The following is a 25,850-nucleotide window of genomic DNA, read 5'->3' as shown; positions in this document are numbered from 1 at the left end:
GCACGGTCCACCCCCTTTTCGAATGACCAGTGTGGCGTCTGCCACACGGAAAGGTCTCAATCCTCATTGGCTCTTCATGCATTTTGTATGACAAACGGAAGTTTCTCGTTAGCTTTTCATCAGTTTGTTATTGAATTGCTGGTATGCACGTATATATATGTGTGTGTATGTGTTGGTGGGTGTAAATGTGATTTGTTGTGTGCGACACATTGCTCTCCCAAAAGGATGTTACATCGACAAACAGGGGCACAAAGAGAGAAAAGCTTTTTGTTTCTCCACTTTCACTTACACTCGCACAGAAACACCCACCCAAACGAGCCAGACAAAGAAAGCCAATGTACGTCACACACACACAGACAAACAAATGAATGTGTCCGGGACATGCGCAAACCGCCGGGCATCAAGGAATTCAGTTGAACACCGCATCTTTGCCAATGCACAACACAATACAGACGGCCTCCAATTCGAATGGATATTTCAAAACAGTGACAACGACGACCGTAATCCTGTTCTACCACCAGGATCTACTATTCTGTCACACTTTGTTCCTATATCAAATACTAGGCCGGAGCCCCTATTGCTCCTGCCGTGTTGTATTCGTCGAGATTAGGCAATGTTTCTATTTCCATTGTTGTTTTGTGCTGTGTATTTTTTATCATATAAGTTTCGAATGTGTAGTGCCAATGATTTGTTAACAATGCCTGCCAGCGTGTCTGTAAAAAAGTGGTTCGATGCTTTGGTTGGCAGGCTATTCGAAAAAAGTAAAGGTGGCAGTATCAATACAATTCACTTCATTACGTAAATGGTAAACTTGGCACAAAATTCACATCCGTATCCGCTTAAAACGACTGAGTTAGATTCGTCGAACCGAGTGCCAATAAATCCATCAATCTTTCAAATGCAATGTAAGCATACATATATGGGTGTTTTGTCATACACACATACAAACATGTAGGTTTACAAAAAAACAAGTAAAAAAACATTAAGTTCGGCCGGGCCAAACTTTTAATACCCTCCACCCTAGGGTAAAAGAACATTAGAAAAAATGTGGCAAAAAACATTAAAATGCGAATATCGGGAGGTACCGTTAAAAAGGGGGCTACACCAACACGTGCACCTATAATTACAATGTTTCGCCACACGACCTAGGACCCATTATGACCCACAAATACCAACTTTTACACAAATCAGTGAAAAAATATGGCATAAATCATCAAAATACCGAATATCGGGAGGTACCGTTATATGGGGACTATACCAGAACGTGGACCTATACATGCAATGTTTTGCTACACGCTCAGGGACCCGTTGTGACCTACAAATACCAATTTTCAGACAAATCCGTGAAAAAATGTGGCATAAATCATCAAAATACCGAATATCGGTAGGTACCATTATATGGGGGCTATACCAAAACGTGGACCTATACATGCAATGTTTTGCCACACGCTCAGGGACCCGTCGTGACCTACAAATACCAATTTTCAGACAAATCCGTGAAAAAATGTGGCATAAATCATCAAAATACCGAATATCGGTAGGTACCGTTACATGGGGGCTATACCAAAACGTGGACCTATACATGCAATGTTTTGCCACACGCTCAGGGACCCGTCATGACCTACAAATACCAATTTTCAGATAAATCCGTGAAAAAATGTGGCATAAATCATCAAAATACCGAATATCGGGAGGTACCGTTATATGGGGACTATACCAGAACGTGGACCGATATATCTCATTTTCAATACCAACCATCCTAGGGACAATACACACACTTGTGCCAAATTTCAAAGGTCTACGTCAAATAATGTGTGCTCTATCGTGATTTCAACAGACAGACAGACAGACGGACAGACAGACAGACGGACAGACAGACAGACAGACAGACGGACATCGCTAAATCGTCTTAGAATTTTATGCTGATTATGAATATATATACTTTATGGGGTCTACGACGAATATTTAGAGGTGTTACAAACGGAATGACAAAGTTAATATACCCTCCTACCCATGGTGGAGGGTATAAAAAAAACAATTTATGTTTCAAAAAAAAAAAAAAAAAAATTGTCGACGGTTGTTTTAATATATTTGCGGAACGTTTAAACTCATGCGTTCTCGACAATTACAGATTCACCGATTCATTCTTTATAAAACAGCATTAATGCATAAAAAATAGCATCGTAAATTGTGCATATAATGATATAGAATATAATTACGTTTAAACGTATGAAAATAACTTTATTTCAAATTTATTTCAATCGAAGAACAGCTGGTAGTAGTCCGAACATACATGCAAAATGTCAAGTATCGGGGGTGCCGTTATGTGGTAGCAATATCTAAACGAGGAGTCATTTATAATTTTTCCAATATCAATCCTAATATTTCAGCTGCAATGTTATGTGGTGGATATTATAAACATGAACATATAATTTTTCTTGGAGGTGCGAGAAATTGGGATTGGGACCTTCAAGCCACTTAAAATATGCTGGTTTGAAAACCTAATAGATCTTTTTGAACGGAGCGTAATTTCTTTACTATGTACAAGTAATCCGGCGGTCAAAAGCGCGAAAATACTAAAAATTGTCAGACCTTTATTGCAAAAAAGGGTTTGAGTGAACAAAGAGTAATTCAAATCGACTGTTTTACTTTATCAATCAAATACATTTGAAGGTTCCTTGTTAGATATTTCAAAAAAAAAAGGGGACACACTTCTAGCTGTAAAATTTCACAAGCACATGCTCTTAATTACGACAAGACCAAGATGGATGAAGGTATTCGTTGTAATCTAGTATTGAGATTTTAAGGTTGCAATGCGGTAAACATCTCTTAACGAATGTACAATTCTTACTTTAGCATTCTGAGTGCCTCAAAATACTTAAGATTGATCTGAACCCCTCTGTGACAAACAGTGGAGATGTATTGAACAGTTTTTGGTAGAACGTTTTTCTAAGTTGATTCAAAAACAATGCCGTTAAAATTCATCTTCAAAACTTTAGCTGGAAATTGAATGTAAATTATAATGCGGTAAGACGGAGAAAAATAAATCAAGGTTCATACACTTTTTATTCCCATTTGATTTCAAGGTTTACCACGAAAATGTGAATCAATTTAAAGTAATTTCAATACGATCCAGCCATATTCTTGGATATCGCATCACATCACACACATTATATAATGAAATTAAAATATAGATAAAATGTAGGGAAACAAGTAAAAAAAAAAACATTAAGTTCGGCCGGGCCAAACTTTTAATACCCTCCACCTTAGGGTAAAAGAAACATTAGAAGAAATGTGGCAAAAACCATTAAAATGCCGAATATCGGCAGGTATCGTTATATGGGGGCTACACCAAAACGTGGACCTATAATTACAATATTTCGCCGCACGAACTAGGACCCATTATGACCCATTAAAATGCCGAATATCGGCAGGTATCGTTAAATGGGGGCTACACCAAAACGTGGACCTATAATTACAATGTTTCGCCGCACGAACTAGGACCCATTATGACCCACAAATACCAATTTATAGACAAATCAGTGAAAAAATGTGGCAAAAACCATCAAAATACCAAATATCGGGAGGTACCGTTATATGGGGGCTATACCAAATCATGGACCCATACATGCAATGTTTCGCCACCGGAGCTGGAACCCATTATGACCAACAAATACCAATTTTCAGACAAATCCGTGCAAAAGTGTGGCAAAAACCATCAAAATACCGAATACCGGGAGGTACCGTTATATGGGGGCAAATCTGTGAATAAATGTGGCAAAAAAAAAAAAAAACTAAAATACCGAATATAGGCATAATCCATTTCGATGCAGTCCCACAAATGTCCTTGTCCAGATCAGAACAGAACAGACCTGTGGTGGATGACTTTAAAACAAAAAAATCTAAACATATGATTGTAAGACAGCGGGTGTATATTCATTTCGCCATTCAGTTTGCGTCACCTCGAAATATTCGCTGGGTACCATAAACGATAATATTCTTGGTCTGAATAAAATTCTATAGTCGTTGGACACCTCATAATGAAAATTATGATTTCATTTCCAAACTTATTTATTAAAATGCACGCACGCAAAAGTCGTAAGTCCAATTTTTAATGAACACTTTTTAGATTTTGTGATTTTGACGTGGAACATTAGGCCATGAGTGGAACATTTTTCTTCCTTTCGAATAATTGCAGTCATGTACAGATTTGTTTAACAAAAATACAAGTTTTATTTTAAATATGAATCCCCAATCATCTCAGGAATATGTGATGTATGTAATCACGGTCTATGTCGATTCACACATGACTATACATTTCGGGAACTATTGTACTGGTCACATTTCTCGTCTAATAGAGGCACAATTTTGCAAATCCCATTTTTGATTTAATCCCATTTCATGTCTATTGTGCAACAAATATGTAATATAATCCCGAACATGATGGTTATTAGCACAACGAGTGAAATTTATGCTAGAATGCAATCTGATAGTATATTATTTTGCATGATTTCAGGGGAACTTATGAAACTTCCGATTTTTGTTTACCATATTTGCGTGAGTTTAAAAAAAGTCGGTAAACATTCTATCTTTTTCATAACATTTCCATGAGCTCAACTGATGCCATGAAACATCCGATCTTTGCTATTAGATTAGAGTCGTAAAATATCCGATCCTTCTCGTCACATTTGCATACGTTTAAGTGGAAAATATATCCGAATCTAGTTGATTGATATAAGCAAAACCGTCGTCCCATTGTATGGTACAATAATACCGGTAAATATATTTTACTTTAAAATTTGAGTGAACAGTCGCGCAATTTTTTCGCATTTTATAATTCCTTTTGAATGATAAGTGTAAAAAACTGTAAATTTAAATGGCAATCCAAAAGTAAAGTTCAAAAATGCGTGTGCATCCGCATGTTGTTACAGCAAAAATGGTTTTTGAACTTGAATATGTCAAAAAAATTTAATAATAAAATTTCGTATTTTCAGGTTTTGGGGAGACTAAAGAATTGTAATACTATTAGGAAAATCGTTACTGTGAAAAATCCGCGATGTTCCAATAATTTTTCAATATATAAATATTGTGAGGAAAGTGTCAATTAAAATAAGTAAAATAGGTAAAAATAAGTAAAATAGTATAGTATAAAATAGCATAGTATATGTAAACCCTCAGCATATGTTCGATTACTTAAATATATATTTTGACTGGGTTATTATTTTTTTTATTATTCATTGTATTGTATTCCTGTATGATATGATATAAATATTGAGACGTGCCAGGTTTGGACTATATCGACTACTTCCTTTCCTTTATATGAGATATCGCTGATTTGTTTCACAAGTTACGACAGATAAAATTATTGAAAATTGTGACCCACAACAGATCTTGTGTGAGCAAAAATATTTGAATGTGTGAAATGTAAAGAGAGTGTTGGAGCTTATTTCGCTACCTTTTGAGCGATTTGTTTTTCAAAAGCTTGAATCCTATGTATGGAAGGTATCAGAAAAAATGTTCCCATCTCTTGTGTTGATGAAAATATTCCGATGTACCATGTCTGAATAGAAACGGATGTTAATTTCGCGATTTATAAGCTTCATGGAAATTGAAAGTTTTGAGCCTTTGTGGGGGAGGTACCTGAAAAAGAGGACCGATATATCCATCTTCACATCATATCTTGAGTTAGTAGAAATAATGGGATGTCATGGCATAATTACTGAAGGTAGAACAAAGCTACCCCCTAAATACATTTTTTTCTTTTGGTGCCCTTATTCTGTCAACACATATACAAATTTTGTGTATGTGTGTGCATTGTCTTGAATAAAAAATACAATAATTCAAAATTATCTCAAATTTGGTTGCAAAATAAATACACATTTTTGACGTGAATGGGTAACAAATTGTACAATTTTATGATAAAACTGTATTGTCCTACTATTTTAGATCAATATTGTGATATAACCCCTAAATTCCATTCGAGTTTCGCGAGTTTTTCCCCAATATATTTTAGTTATTCAAAACTTTGAACCTTTGTAGGCAGGTACCAGAAGGAATGGTCCGATCTCTAACATCTATATAAGAAATAGAAATATTGAGATGCACCAAGTCTGAAAGGAAACGGATGTTAATTCCGTTTCAAAATGTTGACCCTTTGTGGGACAGCAGACCTATTGTTAATAAAAATATTGAGATGTGTGCAATTAGAAAATAATCGGACACATACATCATATTTTATAAGAGTTATAATTAATCAATATTTTGACACTTGATGGAATGCACCGATATTATCCATTTTTGCCCCTGACCTAGCACTGACGCAAATGTTAGGATTTGCAAAGTTGGAGCAAAATCTGATTGTCCTTTCTGTGCAAAAAATATATATATTTTTTAAAAATTTCGACCTTTTGTGGGGTACCACAAGGAGTTGACCGATATTGTCCATCTCCTAACCCGATCTAAGTTTGACAAAAATATTACGATGACAAAATATTACGACAAAATATCTACGGACAGACGGATATCGCTAGATCGTCTCCAAATGTTCTGAAACTGATTTCGTTCAAAGGAACCTAGGGTCTAAAACCGTTATTTCGACTAGGCACGTTTTGACCGTATCAAATGATATATAGTCTCTCTAGCCATATGGCTGAGGGTATAAACAAATGTTTTCTTTTGTTCTTAGCCAATTTGAAATTACAAAACTCTAGCTTCAGGGTAGTGTTTTTATACCCTCCACCAAAAATAGTTTGTAACTCATCGAAATAATCATTTTAGACCCAACAAAGTATATATATTCTTGATCAGCGTAAAATTCTAAGACGATTTAGCCCTGTCCTTCCGTCTGTCCGTCTGTTGTAATCACGCTACAGTCTAAACGAATTAAGATAGGAAGCTAAAATTTTGCACAGATCTCTCTTTTGTCTGCAGGCAGGCCAAGTTCGAAGATGGGCTATATCGGTCCACGATATCGTATAGCCCCCATATAGCGGTACCCCCGATATTCGGTATTTTGATGATGTTAGCCACATTTTTCAATGGAATTGTCTGAAAATCCACACAAGTAGCTCCTTGTGGGTACTTTATACCTCGGCAGAGAATTATCTATATAGGTCCACAATATCGTATAGCCCTCATATAACGGTACCCCACGGTATTCGGTATCTTGATGATTTTAACCACATTTTTCAATGGAATTGTCTGAAATTACACAAAAGGAGTCCCTTGTGGGCATTTTATCCCCTCAAAAAGAATTGTCTATATAGGTCCACGGTATCGTATATCCCCCATATAACTGTACCCCCCGATATTCGGTATTTTGATGATGTTAGCCACATTTTCCAATCGTATTATCTGAAAATCCACACACGGAGTTCTTTGTGAGCACTTTACCCCCTGAAACGGAATTGTCTATATAGGTCCACAATATCGTATATCTCCCATATAACGGTAATCCCCTATATTCGGTATTTTGATGATGTTAGCCACATTTTTCAATGGAATTATCTGAAAATCCACACAAGGAGTTCCTTGTGAGCACTTTACACCCAGACATAGATTTGTCTTTATAGGTCCACAATATCGTATATCCCCCCATATATCGGCACCTAATTAATTTTTTGAAAATGTTCTAATTCTTTCCAAATGGTGGAGGGTATTTAAAGTTCGGCCCGGCCGAACTTACTGCTTTTTTACTTGTTTCAAATATAATCAATCTGACCTACCTTGTTATCATTGTACCAAGCAGTTTTCAGATATAAAATTTGCTAAACATACCGCTCACACGAAGCCACAAACTTTAAATTTGTTTCAATCGTTTTGTACTCCATACAAAACAAAACCATAAACATCTCAGTGCCAGAAGTACACAAACAATACCATTACCATCACTTCGGCTGTGGGTTGTCGAACTGTATCGTTTGCGAACGAAACGCTGGGAAACATGTCCAAATGTTTGTGTGCGAAATGATGGCTGCTATATTTAGAGTTGTAATTCTACATTTGGTTTCGTTTCGTACTTCGAAACGACGCGGACGCGGGATCTTACACTTGGGCCATTATATATACAATTAATTGTTTTATTTTTTTTACAATAAATATGCAACACAATTTTTCATTTTTAAATCTAATCACAATAACGTATTTTGACAGAAAAATTGGTAATCTTATGCGAATTCAGATCTAATAAAGAAAAATACTAAAAATAAAAACTTATAATACAAAAACAAACTTTGCTGTGAAAAGATCTGCTAACAGAACTTGAGTCGAACTTGGAGAGTTTCTAGTGTTTAATTCGCATATGCTGATTCGCAATAATTCCGAAACAAGTAAAAAAGCAGTAAGTTCGGCCGGGCCGAACTTTGAATACCCTCCACCATTTGGAAAGAATTAGAAAATTTTCAAAAAAAAAAATTCAATAAAAATTCTTTTAAAATCTTTAAAATATCTAATATAGGAAGGTGCCGATATATGGGGGGATATACGATATTGTGGACCTATAAAGACAAATCTATGTCTGCGTGTAAAGTACTCACAAGGAACTCCATGTGTAGATTTTCAGGCAATACGATTGGAAAATGTGGCTAAAATCATCAAAATACCGAATATCGCGGGGTACCGTTATATGGGAGCTATACGTTATCGTTAACCTATATAGAGAATTCTCTGTCGGTGGGTAAAGTGCTCACAAAGAACCCCTTGTGTACAAAGAACCCCTTGTGACCATTCCGTTGAAAAATATGGCTAAAAACATCAAAATACCGAATATCGGGGGTACCGTTATATGAGGGCTATACAATATCGTGGATCTATATAGATAATTTTCTGCCGAGGTATAAAGTACCCACAAGGAACTCCTTGTGTGGATTTTCAGACAATTCCGTTGAAAAATGTGGGTAAAATCATCAAAATACCGAATATCGGGGGGTACCGTTACATGGGGGCTATACGATATTGTGAACCTATATAGATAATTCTCTGCCGAGCTATAAAGTACCCACAGGGAACTCCTTGTGTGGATTTTCAGACAATTCCGTTGAAAAATGTGGGTAAAATCATCAAAATACCGAATATTGGGGGGTACCGTTACATGGGGGCTATACGATATCGTGGACCTATATGGACAATTCTCTGCCGAGGTATAAAGTACCCACAAGGAACTCCTTGTGTGGATTTTCAGACAATTCCGTTGAAAAAATGTGGGTAAAATCATCAAAATACCGAATATCGGGGGGTACCGTTATATGGGGGCTATACGATATTGTGGACCTTTATGGACAATTCTCTGCCGAGGTATAAAGTACCCACAAGGAACTCCTTGTGTGGATTTTCAGACAATTCCGTTGAAAAATGTGGGTAAAATCATCAAAATACCGAATATCGGGGGGTACCGTTACATGGGGGCTACACGATATTGTGGACCTATATAGTTAATTCTCTGCCGAGGTATAAAGTACCCACAAGGAACTCCTTGTGTGGATTTTCAGACAATTCCGTTGAAAAATGTGGGTAAAATCATCAAAATACCGAATATCGGGGGGTACCGTTACATGGGGGCTATACGATATTGTGGACCTATATAGATAATTCTCTGTCGAGGTAAAAAGTACCCACAAGGAACTCCTTGTGTGGATTTTCAGACAATTCCGTTGAAAAATGTGGGTAAAATCATCAAAATACCGAATATCGGGGGGTACCGTTATATGGGGGCTATACGATATCGTGGACCGATATAGCCCATCTTCGAACTTGACCTGCCTGCAGACAAAAGAGAGATCTGTGCAAAATTTTAGCTTCCTATCTTAATTCGTTTAGACTGTAGCGTGATTACAACAGACGGACAGACGGACGGACAGGGCTAAATCGTCTTAGAATTTTACGCTGATCAAGAATATATATACTTTGTTGGGTCTAAAATGATTATTTCGATGAGTTACAAACGGAATGACAAAGTTAATATACCCTCCATACCTTTTTTGGTGGAGGGTATAATATATACTATTTTCCAGAGAACGGCCCACGGTAGAAGAATATAGGTAGACGCATCGACGCAGCTGCTGGGACAATGAACTGTCAAACCAATTTTGGAATTAAAAATGTTCAATGAAAAATTATTTAAATTTGTAAAAATTGTTGAAAAATGCATATCTTTACAACCCACGATTTGTGTCGTATAAGAAAACATATAAAAATCTACTTATATTTGAAAAGAAATTTAAAAAATTTTGACATATCAATGCTCCCAAGCGTTGATGCATCTACCTGTATTTTTCTACCATGGAACGGCCCTTGTAAGCCATCATCCATACCAAATATGCCTGATGAACCGCTTAAACAACGGCGAAACGCGTCGCATAGTGGCGAGTGTGTGATAGTGTCTATCTGGCTTTCCTTTTCACTGCAAATTTCAGATCATTAAGCTCGTCTCGAAAGAGAAACAAACACATAAATCATAAACATATGATCTTCGCCTTAACGAGGCAAAACTCAAAAAAAAAAAAAAAATTAATATATCAAAAATATTTGATATACATTTTTAATTAAAAGGAAGTGTTTTGTAAATACACTATTAGATAGGCTTTCCGTTTAACCTGTTTATGGGCAATGTACAAAAAGGGTGTTTGCTCAGGCAATGTTGTGTGAGAAATTAAATAGTTATCTCATAAATAATAATGGAATAACGACATGAGAACGAATCAGTTGCAGTGGAATCGCCGCGTTATAGTGCCTTTACATACTAGATACTTACCCGTATCAACCTTAGTAATTGACTGATCACAGTCAATTTAACTTATGTTTCTCATCATGGGTTAATCAATAACAGAGTGTAGAATTTTTAGATTTAATGTCAAACTTTGTTTACATATTGTTGGTTATTTATTTTTTTACTCCATTTTCATCATATAAATAATAATTACATAAAAATTTAGCCTCAGCACAGTAATAATCTTTTGTTCTGTGATTTCAATCACAACAATGCATTTTGACATTAAATTTGGTAGTCAGATAGCTTCACCCAAGGTAGATGCATCAACCGTTGGTAACATTGATATGCCAAAATTTTTAAAATGTTTTGTCAAAAATAAGTAGATTTTTATATGTTTTCTTATACGTGCGAATCGGAGGTTGTTATAATAATAAATTTTGGCAAATTTTAATAATTTTTCATTCAAAATTTTCAGTCATAAAATTGGTATGACAGTTCATTGTCTCAGCAGCCGTGTCGATGCGTCTACTTGTACTCTTCTACCATGCATGGTAAAATAAAGAAGGTACAGCACAGTTTGGGATTATTATATACAGATTGCAATTATCGTCCGGCCCTCCCGAAAGTTTTCACGTGGGTAATGAAATGAAACCAACAATAAAAAATGTTCCTGATTTTTCAGCCGTTATAAAAGTCACAAATAAAAACCAAAGGGCACGAAATCTCGCATGAAGTTAGAGTCTAGGACAGCGGGTAGAATTGACCACTACTTTTGTGTGAAAAATACCATCATTACTTACGGGCGATATCCGAAATACACAAAAGGCGAACTTCTGGTTTTTATATCCTACACCACAAGGTGGTCAGGGTATTATGTCTTTGTGCATTTGTTTGTAACAGGCAAAAGGAAACGAGATAGACCCATAGTTCCTTTTGATGATCTGCATAGAATCACTTTCTGAGTTGATTTATGCATGTCAGTCCGTCTGTCCGTCCGTCCGTCCGTCTGTCCATGTATTCTTGTGAACAAAATGCAGGTCGCATTTATTATCCGATTGAGATGAAACTTTGCAAACAACATTTTTTTGGCCCAGGGACGAACCCTATTGAAATTGGAGATAATCGGTAAAAAATTAGATATAGCTCCCATATATATCTTCGTCCGATTTGCCTTTTATTGTGCACCAAACTTGTAATATCAGCCCGAATAATATGGAATTTTGCACATACAACCAAATTAGGCCTGAAAATAAGTATGTCAAATTTTATCGAAATCGGTTCAGATATAGCTATAGCTCCCATATATATTGTTCATCCGATTTCTTATTTTTTTCCGCCGCAGCCGTAATATGCACTCGGTAACAACAATATTTGGGGAAATATATCAAATACAGCTCAGAAATACATTTGCTAAATTTTATCGAGATCGGTTCAGATTTGGATATAGCTCCCATATATAACTTCGTCCGATTTACCATTTATTGTGCACCAAACGTCTAATATTTGTCCAAATGGGATGGACTTTGGCACATACGACCGAATTTAGTCTTGAAGGTAGTATGCCAAATTTGGTGAAGATCGGTTCAGATATAGTTATAGCTCCCATATATATTGTTCATCCGATTTATTGTATTTGTTACCCACAGCCGTAATATGCACTCCGTAACAACGATATTCAGGGAAATATATCAAATATAGCTCAGAAATATCTTCGCCAAATTTTATCGAGATCGGTTCAGATTTGGATATAGTTCCCATATATATTTTTATCCGATTTCAAATTAATTTCGCACCAAATGGGCAATACAAGTCCGAATTTAAAAGATACAAATGCTTCGGCATATTTAGTCCTTTGAATTTTTAATTATAATTATAATCATAACGTGTTGAATTCTCCCATAAAAACTTTTAATAATTAAGTGGAGCTCAACTAAATTAGCAAAGTGGTGTAGGGTACCATAAAATCGGCCCCGCCCGACTTTAGGACTTTCTTTACTGGTTTTATGCTGATTTCGTTGACGAATTTAGACAGATATCGTAGACAAGCAAATCATATACATGAGTCTCAATTTGGAGATACAGAGAGGCCTCCTGCTTTTGGAGAAGATCGCAAACTATTTAGCGGTTCAAATAAACCAAAAACAGAAAAAAAATTCCTGATCACACAATTGAAGCCAATGGACACGCCTAAGAAGAGAATTAAGGCGAGGGAGGATTCTAGCATTTTGGATGACCATTAGCCTTTGCTTACTTGTTTTTATACCCTCCACCATACATAGTATGAAGGATATATCAAGTTCGTCATTCCGTTTGTAACTCATCGAAATAATAATTTTAGACCCAAAAAATTATATATATTCTTGATCAGCGTAAAATTCTAAGACGATTTAGCCGTCCGTCTGTTGTAATCACGCTACAAGCTAAATGAATTAAGATAGAAAGCTAACATTTTGCCCAGATTTCTCTTTTGTCTGCAGGCAGGTCAAGTTCGAAGATGGGCTATATCGGTCCACGATATCGTATAGCCCCCATATAACGGTACCCCCGATATTCGGTATTTTGATGATTTTAGCCACATTTTTCAATGTAATTGTCTGAAATTCCACACAAGGAGTTCTTTGTGAGTACTTTATCCCTTGGCTGAGATTTATCTATATAGGTCCACGATATCGTATAGCCCCCATATAACAGTCCTTAAGAATATAATTTTATAATTTATTTTTATGCCCTCCACCATACAATGGATGGCATATTAACTTTGTCATTCCGTTTGTAACTCCTCGAAGTACTCATGTCAGACCCAACAAAGTATATATATTCTTGATCAGCGTAAAATTCTAAGTCGATTCAGCGATGTCCGTCTGTCTGTCTGTCCGTCTGTTGTAATCACGCTATCTTTCCAACGAATTGAGATAGAAAACTAAAATTTTGCACACATGTTTATTTTTCCAGTAGGCAGGTTAAGTTCGTAAATGGGCTATGTAGGTCCACGTTTTCATATAGCCCCCATATAACTGCACCTCCTGATATTCGGTATGTTGATGATTTTAGCGACATTATTTACCGGAATTATTTCAAATTTGGTAGTTGAAGTTCGTAATGGATACTACAGCCTACGACAAAAAATTTTTTATGCAGGTCCATGTCTTCGTATAGCCCCCATATAACGGTACCTCCCTATATTCGGTATTTTGACAATTTTAGGTACTATACCCACCGAAATGTTTTGAGATGTCGTATTTGAAGTTCGTAATGGATGCTACAGCCTGTGACAGAAAATTGTCTGTGATGTTCCAGGACTTCGCACAGCTCCGATATAACGGTACCTCCCTATATACAATATTTTGATGATTTTAGCTACATTATTCACCGCTTATTTCAAGTTTCCAATTTGAATATGGTAGTGGCTTGTGACAAACAATGCCTATGCTAAAATGAATATGCAAAATATGGTTAAAATGTAAACTATACTTGAAATCGGGTTGTACCCTTATCCGGGGGTAATATATCATGACCTGCAAAGGCGATTTAAGGTATCTTGCATTTTGAGTTCTCATAGGAGGGATTATTGTCATATGAAAGAAGTAGGTCCACGTAGGTCACTGATTTAATTTTTAATGTTATTCATTCAGAATCCAATATAAAAAAATCAATATATATCAATATAGTATGTCAAATTGAAAAAAAATCACACCAGAAAGATTTGTCATTAACATTTTTATTGACATATTTTACTACGATTTTTTACCAGGGTACCATTCCAAAATTGTATGAATTATAAAAATACGGCAAGCCATTCAACTTGTTCGAAGAGTTTTTACAACAAAAGTTTAAAGATCTTTATAAAGTTTGTCAATAGAATGTACTATTACTTTAAAATTCGATTCCATTAAATTTTCGATTTTTCTCTATTTTTTTTCCCGATTTCATAATTTTTGCAATGAGATCTCTTTTTTGTGATTTTTTAGCGATTTTGAAAAGTAATTATCTTTTATGTTATTTCGATATTACCTATTCCGTTTCGCCACCACATAATTCGGTACTACATTTCAATGTAACTCTCCTTTAATTTCAGTTCTCAAGAAATCACGTCATTTAAATAAATTGGTATTAATATTCGAATACAGAAATAAAATATAAACAAGTTAAAAAGCAGTAAGTTCGGCCGGGTCGAACTTTGAATACCCTCCACAATTTAGAACGAATTTGGAAATTAAAAAAAAAAAATAAAATCCTTAAAAAATGCCGAATATAGCCGTTATATTGGGGTCTATATGACGTGAACCTATATAGGCATTGTTTGTCATTAGCCATTACCATATTCAAATTCGAAACTTAAAATAAACGGTGAATAATGTAGCTAAAATCATCAAAATATCGTATATAGGGAGGTACTGTTACATCGGAGCAGTGCGAAGACCTGGACCAGCATAGACAATTTTCTGTCACAGGCTATAGTATCCATTACTAACGTCCAATACGATATCTCAAACCATTTCGGTGGGTATTGTACCTAAACTCGTCAAAATACCGAATATAGGGAGGTACCGTTATATGGGGGCTATACGAAGACCTGGACCTGCATAGACATTTTTCTGTCACAGACTGTAGTTCCCATTACGAACTCTAAATACGTAATTTAAAACAATTCTGGTGAATAATGACGCTAAAATCATCAAAATACCGAATTTTGGGAGGTACCGTTATATGGGGGCTATACGGAGACGTGGACCTGCCCAGATAATTTCCTGTCATAGGCTGTAATATCCACTTCGAACTTCAAATACCAAAGTTGAAACAATTTCGGTGAATAATGTCGCTAAAATCATCAAAATACCGAATATCGGGAGGTACCGTTATATGGGGGCTATATGAAAACGTGGACCTACATGGACCATTTACGAACTTAACTAGAAAAATAAACACGTGTGCAAAATTTTAGCCTTCTATCTCAATTCGTTGGAAAGATAGCGTGATTATAACAGACAGACGGACATCGCTAGATCGACTTAGAATTTTACGCTGATCAAGAATATATATACTTTGTTGGGTCTGACATGAGTATTTCGAGGAGTTACAAAAGTATGGTGGAGGGTATGAAAACACTACAAATGTACATTCGAAAAAAGTAAGTCAAAATGGAAAAAAATCATGCTAAATTAAACATTACGATTGTACATTTCAAAAGTCAAAATGAAAATGTTCAAATTTCGAATTTCTATGCGATTTTTTTGGATTTTATCCTTTTCGGCCAAGAGACAATTCCGAATTTGTACGAATCGTTAAAATCAGTCCAGCGGTTCATAAGTTATGAGCGTAGTAACTAACACAACTTTATTTTATATATATATATATATATATATATATATATATATATATATATATATATATATATATATATATATATATATATATATATATATATATATATATATATATATATATATATATATATATATATATATATATATATATATATATATATATATATATATATTTATATATATATATATATATATATAGACTAGCTGGCCCGGTCCGCGTTGCCGGCCCGTAGTTTTTGCTTATTATATCCTCCACCATGGAAGGATGGAAAGGAGGGTATATTAACTTTTTCGTTCCGTTTGTAACATCCCTATATGATCGTCATAGACCCCATAATATATATATATATATATATATAAATATATATATATATATATATATATATATATATATATATATATATATATATATATATATATATATATATCCATAATCAGCATAAAAATCTAAGTCGATTTGTCCGTCTGTATGTCTGTTTGTTTAAATTACGATACAGCCCACATTATTTGACGTGGAGCGCCAAAATTTAGCAGAGCAATTTGTATTGTGTCTAGAATGGTTGGTATTGAAAATGAGATATATCGGTCCACGTTCTGGTATAGTCCCCATATAACGGTACCTCCCGATGATTTTGGTATTTTGATGATTTATGCCACAATTTTTCACGGACTTGTCTGAAAATTGGTATTTGTAGGTCATAACGGGTCCCTGTGCGTGTGGCAAAACATTGCATGTATAAGTCCACGTTTTGGTATAGCCCCCATATAAAGGTATCTCCCGATATTCGGCATTTTAACTTTTTTGCCACATATTTTTTACGGATTTGTCTAAAAAATGGTATTTGTTGGTCATAATGGGTTCCAGGTTCACGTTTTCCAGGTTCCCCATATAGCGGTACATCCCAATATTCGGTATTTTGATGATTTTTGCCACATTTTTCACGAATTTGGCTGAAAATTGGTATTTGTTGGTCTTAATGGGTTCTAGCTCTTTTGGCGAAACACTGTATGTACAGGTCCAGGGGGAGGGTATTAAAAGTTTTCCCCGGCCGAACTTAATGTTTTTTACTTGTTATATAGGGTAAGTGTACCAGTAGTCGGCACTTTTAGGATTTTCGCGTTTTTAATCGCTCACCATTCTGAGTTGAACTTTTCAATTATTACAAAGTTAATTTCTTCAGATTCGAAATGTTGTATAGTTTTTGCAATAATAAAGTTTTAATAACTTTTTATTAAATTTCATAAATTTGTTGTTTTATTAAAATAATGCTTTTTTGCCAGTAGTCGGCACCACTTGCCAATTGTCGGTATGGCATTTTCCAACAGTCGGCATGCCATTTTTTTTTGTAAGAATACTGAATAATAATAAATTAATTCATTAAAATATAATATTTTTGTTTAGTTAAACTGATTCGACGTCTTTATTGTACTTTTCTTAAGAATGTGAATTGTCGAGGACCTTCACAGACAAAAATTTAATTTTTATTAGAATAAATCATCTTTTCTTACCGAAATTGTACACAAAGATAGCTGATCTTTAAAGCAAATCTTTAAAGGTCCTTACAAAGTTTGTCAATAGAAATTCGATTCCATTGAAAAATTTTCCTCGATTTTTTTCCGATTTTAGAATTTTTGCAATCCTGCAATTTTTTCAAGACTATCTCTTTTTTATCTTTTAGTGATTTTGAAAAAGTAATTATCTTTTAACTTTGGCGTGACCGCATTAAATTATTTCGACATCATCTATTCAGTTTTACCACCACATAATTCGGTACTACAGTTCAATGTAACCCGCCTGCAATTTCAGTTCTAAACAAACCGATACAATCCAACAAAGTTAATCAAATTAAAAAAAAAGTTCGTACACAATAAAATATTTTTTTATAGCTTATCCTCTTCTGAAATGATATTATTCGCATAGTTCCACTTACCCAATAAATACATAAAATTTATAAATAACCGTTTCGTCCGTTGTCGATTGGGGAGTACCCAAAAAAACTTCACATCATATTAAAATTCAAAAAGAAACCAAAAAGAAGTAAAAACAGCTGTAAGTTCGGCCGGGCCGAACTTTGAATACCCTCCCTTGGACCTGTACATACAGTGTTTCGTCAAAAGAGCTAGAACCTATTAAGACCAACAAATACCAATTTTCAGCCAAATCCGTGAAAAAATGTGGCAAAAATCGTCAAAATACCGAATATTGGGAGGTATATGGGGACTTTATCAAAACGTGAACCTATACACACAATGTTCCGCCACACGAACTAGGACCCATTATGACCCACAAATACCAATTTTTAGATAAATTAGTGAAAAAATGTGGCAAAAACCATCAAAATACCGAATATTGGGAGGTACCGTTATATGGGGGCTATACGAAGACGTGGACCTGCATAGACAATTTTCTATTATAGGCTGCAGTATCCATTACGAACTTCAAATATCAAATTTGAAACAATTCCGGCGAATAAATTCGCTAAAATCGTCAAAATACTGAATATCGGGTGGTACCGTTATATGGGGGCTATACGAAGACGTAGACCTACAAGGCCCATTTTCTTTTTTATGCTGTAGTATCTGTTACGAACTTTAAATACCAATTTTGAAACAATTCTGGTAAATAATGTCGCTAAAATCGTCAAAATACCGCATATCGGGAGGCTATACGAAGACCTGGTCCTATATGGCTCATTTTCAATACCAAAATTCCTGCAGACATAATACATGCGTCAGTAATATTTTATCAACATACTTCATTTCTTTCGGAAAGCTAGAATGATTTGCACAGACGGACGGACATTGCCAAATCGGCATAGAATTTTATGCTGATCAAGAATATATATTCTATGTGGGGTCTTAGATGTATATTTCGAGGTGTTATAAATGGAATGACAAACTTAATACCCTCCATACTATGGTGGAGGGTATAAAAAGCCAGAAGTTCGCCTTTTGTGTATTTCGGATATCGCCTGTAAGTAATGATGGTATTTTTTCACACAAAAGTAGTGGTCCATTCAACCCGCTGTCCTAGACTCTAACTTCATGCGAGATTACGTGCCCTTTGGTTTTTATTTGTGACATTTATAAGGGCTGAAAATCAGGAACATTTTTAGTTGGTGGTCCATTTCAACCCCTTAATATATTGCGGGCGTCTTTGAAAACAATAGGCCTAAACCTAACCCTAGGCATGTGAAAATGTTCGTGATGACCGGACGATAAATGCAATCTGTATATAATAATCCTAACCTGTGTTGTAAAGTAAAAAAATTTTGCAAAATATACACTTCAATATTATAAGTCAAATTGAAAACATCACATGCGATAAAAAAATATGAAAAAATAAAAAATATCACAAAATACAACAAAATATATATTAACATCGTTATTGACATCTTTTTATGCGATTTTATGGTTTTATGCCAAGAAGGCATTATGAATTGCAAAATTTCTGGCAACATCGGTCCAGCCATTCTTGAGATATAAAAATTCTAGGCAACATCCCTTTCCTTTGTATATATACATCTATATATATAAATGTAAGTTGTGTTAGTTACTACGCTTATAACTTAAGAACCGCTGGATTAATTTTAACGATTCACACAAATTCGGAGTTGTCTACTCTCCGAAAAGGATAATATCCAAAAAAATCGCGTAAAAATGTGATATATTAACATTTTCATTTTGACTTTTCAAATGTACAATAGTAATGTTTTATTTTGCATGATTTTTTTTCCATTTTGACTTACTTTTTTCTAATGTACATTTGTAGTGTTTTTTATATTTTATTTTTGAATTCGAATATTTATACCAATTTATTTAATTGACTTGATTTCTTGAGAACTGAAATTGATGGCGGGTTACATGGAAGTGTAGTAGCGAATTATGTGGTGGCGAAACGGAATAGATGATATCGAAATAATTTAACGCGGTCACACCAAAGTTAAAAGATAATTACTTTTTCTAAATCGCTGAAAAATCATGAAAAAGAGATCTCATTGCAAAAATCAAAAAAACATTTTCAATGGAATCGAATTTTAAAGTAATAGTACATTCTATTGACAAACTTTGTAAGGAAGGATCTTAAAACATTTGCTGTAAAAAATCAGCGAAAAAGTTGAAGACTTTTTCAATTTGTTATTCTTTTTTTTGTCAATTTTTTTTTGTGAACAAAATAAAGAATAATTTTTCACTAAAAAAATTGAATAAGTGCGAAATAGGATGTTAACTGACATCTACCTTTCAACTCCAGGGCCTACATCGTGGGTTAGCTGGAAGATGCGAACACGTTTAAACTAACAAAAATGACCGAAAAAGCTTAATGGGGCTCATTTCAAAGCGTGACAATGATCCGTCCAATGAGAGCTCAAAATGCAAAATTCTTTGGGAGAATAATAAGTAATATACCAATATTGAAATAAAAGGTGCAAAATAGTAGAGCGAATGGGACTTTTAGTAAGAAAAGGTTTTATATCCTTCCAGAAATTCTTCCCAAACATTCAAAATACCTAAAATCACTTTTGCAGGTCTTTATATCGATCATAACTCATGGATAAGGGAACAACCCGATTTCATATTTATATAACCATCTATGATTTAAGTTATTTTTGGGGTCTTGGCCGGCCACTTTTTTCATTTTTTGGCCCTTATTTGACATTTTTGTTTCTAAGGGGGTAGATAACCTCTTCGCATAAAATTTGAAATTTTCAGAGTAGGGCATATATTGGTATTGACCACATTCATCAATTGATTTGGCTAAAAAAATTTATTTATGCCACCCTGGGGTAGGGAACCATCATACAGATAATTGCCACATAGGAATTTATTTAAGTAAAGTCCCCACATTGGAGTATCCCCAAGTCCACTTTCACATCTAATGTGTGGTCAGAAAAGAAAATTTTGTATTCTATTGAATTTTTAACCCCCAAGAGAATATTGGTTGGGAACGTAGATTTGGGATGTGCATCCATATGAAATAAATTGTGGAAACATGAAGAAATTACAAATATAAGAAAGTAGCACGGGACCGAATATTTGTTTAATCATCATTGAATTATCCTATGATGAAAATATGGACTTTAAGGGGTCTCCAACTTACAATTTAAATGGCAAATAAAATTAATTCCCATCTTATCATTCTGCCCTCAATTATGAGGTGGATAAAACTATTTTTACTTATTTAAATCACGCGAAATGCTATGACATGCTATATTGTTCTGCTATATTTTTGATTTGGCCTCTATTTGTCATCTTGGATTATAAGGGGTAGAAGAAAGTTTTCAATGTAGGTCGATGTTTCGGAGTAGTGCCCATATAAAGAAGGTACCTCCTAATTTAACCACATTTCAAAGAATTTGGCTAATAATGCGTATTAGGGGGGTGAAAATCTTACACTAAAATTTCAACATATCTACAAATTTTAGAATTTTTATCCATGTTATAATACCCTCTCAAGTCCACCTTTTGGCGGACAAACAGACTGACATGGTTAGGGGGACTTATGAGGACTCTAATGCACAATCTAAGTTGCTAATGGGTTTAAAAAAGTAATTAACTTTGGCTATTCTTAAATCATTCAGCCCTCAATTATGTAGTATACAAAATACAGCAAATTCCAAATTACTGCTCATTTGACTGGAAGATTTTGCTACGATTTTTACCATACTAAAAATTAATTTGATCACTTATATGGCGATAAGATTGATATATACTTTTTAATAGATTTGTATAGCACATCCACACAGTTGAAGCCCACGGTTTAAATATTGAAGCCCACTGGTTAAAAATGGGTACAGGTATTTTAAAACACTTTAAATCGACCTGTACGTGAACACTTATATCAGTCATATCTGTGAATAATTATGCTTGGGAATATATGCATAATAGACAAAAACTACGGGCCGGCAACGCGGACCGGGCCAGCTAGTTGTATATATTTCGCTATATATGTGCGATATATTTAGTATCGGAACGGCAGAATTGACCTGTTCGTGTATTTGTGATTTCATCGGGATTAAAAATATTCGCGGTTTAATGGAAAATATGACTTTTATTTAACACAAATGTTATGGTCTATTTTACCCACTAAATATTACCCGATGATCATCAAAATTGGAATTGGCTTCTGCCCAGCCCTAAGCTCTAGCCCCATGATAACTTCCGCATCGATTGGTCTATAATTGCAACCTGGTCAATCTCATCTGTCAGATTTATGGCGAATTCTGCATGTTGGGTATTTTGAAGTTAATAAGCAGCATTTGTAGTTAATAAGCAGGGTGTCGTAATGATGAATTCATGCCACCAGAATCATATGTCCTTTGTTATCTGTAAATCACGATACAGCTTACATTATTTGACGTAGAGCGTCAACATTTAGCAGAACGATTTGTATTGTGTCTAGGATGGTTGGTATTGGTTGGTTGAGATATATTGGCCTACGTTTTGGTATAGTCACCATATAACTGTACCTCCCGATATTCGCTATTTTTATGATTTTTGCCACATTTTTCATGGATTTGTCTGAAAATTAGTATTTGTAGATCATAATGGGTCCTACTTGGTGTGGCGAATCATTGTATGTATAGGTCCACATTTTGGTATAGCGCCATATAATGGTACCTCCCGACATTCGGAATTTTTTTGTCACATTTTTTACGGATTTGTCTAAAAATTGGTATTAGTTGGTCACAATGGGTTCTAGCTCCGGGGTCGAAACATTGTATGTCTAGGTCAACGATTTGGTATATCACCCATATAACGGTATCTCCCGATATTCGGTATTTTGATGGTTTTTACCACATTTATTCGCACATTTGTCTAAAAATTTGTTAGTCATAATGGGTTCTAGCTCCGGTGGCGAAACATTATATGTATAGGTACACGTTTTAGTATAGCACCCATATAACGGTACCTCCCGATATTCGGTATTTTGATGGGTTTTGCCACATTTATTCGTACATTTGTCTAAAAATTGGTATTTGTAGGAACTAATTGGATGAGTCAATCTACCTATGTATGTCCATTCTCCGCACTATATTTAGGGGTTGAAATGGACCAAAAATAGAAAAATTTCATGATTTTGCAGCTGCTCTATAGGTCACAATTATGAACCAATCGAAAATTTACATGGAGTTAGAGTTTAGGAGTGGGCAGAAACCTACCAATTTGGGCGGCCATCGGACAATAATTAGCTGGTAAAATAGACCCTAAATTTTATGTAAGAAAATGGGAAAATGTCCACTAAACCGCGAATATTTCAATCCCTGCCAAATTACAAATACATTAAAAGATTACTTCTGACCATTACAGTGATGCTAATAACAAAGAAATCGAATATATAGCAAAATAGGTGCAATATATATGTAAAAGAATTGATCATATTTATTCTGCTTATAAATCAAGAACCGCTGGGCCGATTTTCACAATTCCCATCAATTCGGAATGGTCTCTTACCAGAAAACGATAAAATCTAAGAAAATCGCGGAAAAATATGCCAATAAAAAAGTGAATATCTTTTGTCGATTTTTTTCAATTTTTGTCATATTTTTTATCGCATGCGATTTTTTCAATTTGACTTACAATTTTGGATTGTAATTTCTCTAAATTTTTACGCCCCCAACACTACGTATTGAGGGTTTTATATGCATGTCGCAATTATCGTCCTATCCTCACGAAATTTGGCACGGGGTAGGGTTAGGGTCAAAATTAAAGTCTATTGTTCTTAAGATCTACATTTAGAGGTGCAAATGGATTAAAAAAAATTATTTTTTCTAATTTTGTAGTCGCTCTATAGGCCACAATTGAAAACTAATCGACACGGAATTTCGCATCAGAAGAGAGTTAAGGACAAGGAAGAAGTCTAGCATTTTGGATGAAAATTGGATTATATTTAGCTGTAAAATGGACCACAACTTTCGTGTGAAATTGTTTTAAATACTTAACAACACTACGGAGTGCGTAAATATTGGCCAAAAAAAAAGGGTAACCTCTGGGCGGGGCTTTTTGACATTATTTCAAGAACAAAATCATCCAAAATGGATTTGGATATAAGGGGACTTCGAACATATTGTAGTGTTGTAGGGTATCACATGGTCGGCCCCGCACGACTATAGCCTGTGCTTACTTGTTAGATATACCGAATGGCATTTAGAGGGCCATAAAAGAGTTGGAAGGTGTACCTTAAGCCAGCCCATTAAGAAATGCACTTTCCTGGACCAGTCTTACTTGTCGGCCTACCAAATATTGTCGTTTACACCTTTATGGTGGAGTAATTTGCCTATAAATCTCATAATGAAAATTTTACAGGAGTGGCATCAGGAACGGGTTTGAACAACTTCGTTCCAGGGCACAATGAGTCTAGGCACTGGAAATTCGAAACGAAAATTCAACAGAGACCTTTGGGTTGAGGGAAAGTGGAAAGTTTTCGGAGGAGTATAGAGAGGCTCCAATAAATGTTTTATTTTCCCAGTGGAGGAGAGGAGAAGGGAAAGTTTTTAAACCCTGATAAAAAATAGAACAGTGTTGACATGTTTGTTCGGGATACCGTAGTATTTTGTTGTTGCAAAATAGTTAGGCTGAATCCCATGTTGTTTTTATAAAAACAACGTTTGTTTATTAGTGGAGAACGATGGTAATGTTTACCAGGGGGTAAGGCAGGGAATACCTAGGTTTTAGTTTTGCTTTTTGTCTGGGATATTCCCCCAGAAGTAACTTTAAAATATCTCATATGACAAAAAAAAAATTACCCAAATGACGAGATCGTAAGCTAAATACAAGAGGAATAAAAAAATCGATTATAGTCACACTTTGTTGGAAAGTATGTTTTTATAATACCCATTAAAATACAAGTAATAATATTTGTATATACATTTTACAGGCTTAAAATACACTGTCGGAGTTGGGCTATACCCACAATAAGGTGAAACTTCCCTTGAATTTTTTGGACCCTCAAACAGGGTACCATTCTAATACTATTGACATCCTATGCATTTTAAACGGATATATTCAAAAGTATATACTCTTATTGTGGTTCAGCATTACCGGCAAAGACATCATTCTGAATGCTTAAGGAATATATAGGTACAAAAGTGTATGTTCTTACAGTGGTGCAGCATGACCGGCAAAGACATATTTTCTGAATTTTTGAAATATGCGGGGATGATGTGCAACCCTGCCAACTCAGAAGCGGAGGAAGAGGGGGTAACATTTTAAGCAGAAACCTTGAAGAAGATATAGAAATTTGATTTGTTTATAATTAAACAAATATTGTAATTTAATCATAGTATATAAATTAACTTTTCAATTTTGATTATTTTTGTTTTTAATGTGTACATTTTGCCGTTCTTGGGATTTTCTCCTCTCCAGCATTTAAATGTGAATAAATCTTTTGTGTCTCTCGTACCATCGCTCCATTTGGCAAATATCGAAAAATGAGCTCGGGGTAATGCCCTTGAAATTCCAAAAAGTGCAAGAACTTACACCGCAACAGAAAGAAAATAGGCCCAATAGAGCTAAAGAGTTGCTTGGCTTGACTAAAAGTGGTGAACTGCCGAATTTGAATGGGCCAAAATACCGCAGAGAAACATAAAATAACTGCAACAAAGTCAAACGCCATAATTTTTACATTTTTATTTTTATTACATTAAGTTTAAATTTGCTCATTGGCCGTTTGAAGGCCATGAAACCTTCACACGCTGCCCGAATTGTTGTACTGCGGTATTTTGGCCCCTTCCCGGCGAAGCGCTTACTCAGACACAATAGTCCAATGGATTGGTATTCGGAGATTTTATGAAGCGAGGAACCTCATTTTGTAACCATTCCAA

General features: G+C 35.0%; 1 long non-coding RNA gene across 1 annotated transcript; it reads left to right on the top strand.

Annotated features, from left to right (window-relative positions):
- The first annotated feature begins 48 nt into the window (after positions 1–48).
- LOC131800815 (uncharacterized) lies at positions 49–25,490 on the top strand. Its single transcript, XR_009341598.1, has 3 exons — positions 49–905; positions 23,811–24,844; positions 24,905–25,490. It is a non-coding gene; the product is annotated as an uncharacterized LOC131800815 (long non-coding RNA).
- The last annotated feature ends 360 nt before the right edge of the window (positions 25,491–25,850 follow it).

Source organism: Musca domestica, unplaced genomic scaffold (assembly GCF_030504385.1).
Source record: "Musca domestica strain aabys unplaced genomic scaffold, Musca_domestica.polishedcontigs.V.1.1 13, whole genome shotgun sequence".
In the NCBI taxonomy this organism is placed as follows: domain Eukaryota; kingdom Metazoa; phylum Arthropoda; class Insecta; order Diptera; family Muscidae; genus Musca; species Musca domestica.
Note: the sequence above shows the minus strand (reverse complement) of the source record. Positions and strands in the feature narration are given on the sequence as shown.